We start from the raw sequence: 3,188 nt of genomic DNA, 5'->3' as shown, positions 1-3,188 counted from the left end.
GCGCAGCTGCAGCAGGCACGCGGCTGCAGAGCGGTCCTGCTTTCACTGACGGCTGATGTTCTTGTGCTATGGAAATTTCAGGAGAAAATGGGCATTTTAGGCTAACTTGCAGTGCCAGAAAGACGGAAGCAAAGCCAAAGCTTCTATTTTATCAACTCTTATTTTATTCATTTATAAATACTGTTGTGTTTACAAGCATCATAGATGTGAATATTATTCCCAAACTTTCAAACACATAATACTTATAATACTATATAACAACAACCAGTAAAACAAATCATTCATCTCAGGGTTTGAAAGGCCACTCAGAAGTTGCATAAAAATACATTCTCTCCCCATCTCGTGAGCCAGTCCTGCTTCTCCAAGGAGTTTATTTACAATGAGCCGTCCTCAAACTCGCAGCCACAACAGGCGGGTTCACCCCAAGCAATAAAAATGAATTCACCCCAAGCAATTGCTTAGAAAAAAAAAAGCTCTGGCAGATGCTCTGGTTCAAACAGGGATCAGTTTTAAAAACTGCTTGCTTTGCGCTCTGTCCCACGCGCGGGGGGCAAGGTGTCCTATCCGCCACCCCTCCGTGCACTGGCTATGTCAGGCATTAAGTGAGACCAAAATAAAATAAAAAAAAACAAAATCCCAACTTCATTCTCAAGAATTTGGTTTGCAATTGCATCGCCCTCACGAAACCCTCCCAGCTTTGGCTGGTCAGCAAGACCAAAGGGGTGGTGGGTCCTCTACCCTCGGCGGCGGTCAGGGGATAATCCAGTGCTAAGCAGACACTTCAGCTGCAGTGGTTTGGCTTTGCAAGGTGCCACGCAGGGGCATCGAGCCTTCCGCACCCTCTGCGTTCCCTTCCGTAGGATAAACCGCAAGGAGTGTCCTGGTAGGAAGGGGCTGCACGTCAGTGCAGGATGGGTTTGTCAGATTGGGTGGAACCCTCTCCCTAAAACAGATACCAGGCTTCTTCCCGCTGCCGGGAACCTGCCTCGTGAGAAGAACAGGATCTTTAGTCTGAATCTCGTCCCTCGTCCCACTGGGACGCACGCCCCGAGACGCAGGTGTCGGCACAGCGGCGCTGCGCCCACCAGCAGCCCCAGCAGGTCCCTTCTCCTCCGTGTGGCGCAGAAGGGGCTGGACTCCTGTTCGGAGCTGAGCGAGCCCACGTTGGAAGCGAGGAGCGGGTCACCAAGAGAAAAAACATCAAGAACCGCAGAACTACTCACAGAACGAGTGCACCAGGTGGGAACGGCGTGCGGAAAACGCATTGATCGGATCTCAAGACTTAAAGCTGTTAAATATAGCAGGGTTAAAATAAAGCAATATAAAAAGGAGGCCCGGCTTAGGCAGTGCTCTGCAGAAACCCTGGCGCCATCGCCAGCTTTGGTCTCTGCCTCCCCAAAGCACAACAGCGGAGGAAAGGCCTCCGCGTGCCAGGAGAAACAGCAGCTCCTGCCGCGCACCAGTAACGCTGCTGCCGAGGAGCGGTGGAAGAGGAATCTCTTGTCTAGAGCTGCCCGGGGAAAAACCGGCAGCCCCCAGAAGAGCCAAAGGAACCAGGGAGGATGGGAAGGGGGGAAAAAATGGAGAACTAGGGAAAAAAAAAAAAAAAAACCCAAAGAAAAAAATCCCAAGGGAGATCAAAAGAAACACGCTTTCGGAAGCAATAGCCAGCAAAAGGTTCCAAAAAGCCCAGGACTGACTGACAGAGATAAAATTTACCCTGTTGAGCAAGCTCAAGAATTATGCTCATGTTCAAGTATCTCATCCATCTCTCTCGTAGCGAAAGAGCGCCACGAGCCCAGCAGGAGCTGCGAGCCCACAGTCAGCAGTGGTGCCCACGGCTGTAGGTAGAGTTTCCTCCAAATTCAACGACCGAGACTCCAACTCGCAGCCGGACGGAGCAGGGAAATCAAAGGGAACGAGAGGACAACTATGGAAGGATGCAGGTGGGAAAGTGGTTTGGATTCAGCAAGGAGTCTCTGAGGGGGAAGGTAGCGGTCAAGAGGAGGCTGTTAAGGGGAAGCCCAGCAGCTCCGATGATGGGTTACTGCTGCTATCATCAAAATCACACGGCACGTAGAGGAGCCACTGTCTAAATGCCCATAGAGAGAACAATTTCAAACTGTTCTGAGTACGCGTAACATTGAAGAGTGGGGGTTTTTTGAGGTTTCCTTCAAGGTCAAGGCTTATTGCAAGCTTTTGACAGATTAAAAGACTTTCATCCTGGCGACAGTTACCAGCAGCCCCAAGGGCAGCTCCTCGTCCTTCTGGCACCAGCGCACCCACCCCTTTCCAAGGGGGACAAGGGACCACGGCTTCGTGCTCCTCTGCCTTGAAACCCGGCTGCGTCGAGCTGCTTCACCAACGGGTTTTTTTTTGCCATCCCCGCCCGCTACAAACCAACCAGCGCTGCCTCGCACTCGGTCGGCCTCCCGCCACAAATCAAAGCAAGGTCCCCGAAACGCCAGAGCAGGCTCCCCTGCGGGGCTCTGCCTTCGCTAAGCAGGAAACCGTCCCCGGGGGCTGTTAGGGTGGGGAGGCTGGGGTGGGCACAGCTCCTGCAAGGCGATGCACGCTCATGTGCATGTGGATCTCTAGGGGCTCAAGCTTGTCCTTCGGAAAGCTTGGCAAGTGGCTGTGACATCTCCTAACCCCAGGAGCAAGAGTCCAGACGTAACCAAGACAGGAGGATGCGCGGTACCAACCCACCCCGGCTGCGGGGGAAAGGCAGGGTGAGCGGCAAGGGGGCTGATGCCGAGAGTCAGCGCTGATGCTACCGAACAGGCTCGAAATCTTCTATTAAATAAAAGACTCGGTCTACTGGGGTGAAAGGAGAAGAAGGTCTCTGTGCAAAGCAGCGTCGTCAGCCCGTTACAGAATCAGCCCTGGTGGCTTTCACAGCATCACGTGTTAACCAGAGGCCCACACCTCGGGTGGGTTGATGGGCATCCTCAGAGTCCCAGCCCGTGTTCACATTTCCCACCTGGAAAGGGCTTGGATGTGCTGGATTAGTTCTTTAGGCGTCACTTTTTAAAGTAGGAGCCACCTACTCCAGATCGGAGTCCAACACCGAATACTGGGTTTTTGGAAGAAGAAGTTTTGGCAGCTCAAACCCAGTCCTCGCGTTTCTCTTCTCCCTTGAATAAAATGTCTGAGACACCACAACATGCTGAAATTAAAAATAATAA

This window comes from Egretta garzetta, unplaced genomic scaffold, assembly GCF_000687185.1.
Source record: "Egretta garzetta isolate BGI_Z169 unplaced genomic scaffold, ASM68718v1 scaffold202, whole genome shotgun sequence".
In the NCBI taxonomy this organism is placed as follows: Eukaryota; Metazoa; Chordata; class Aves; order Pelecaniformes; family Ardeidae; genus Egretta; species Egretta garzetta.
This window is presented reverse-complemented; position numbering follows the sequence as displayed.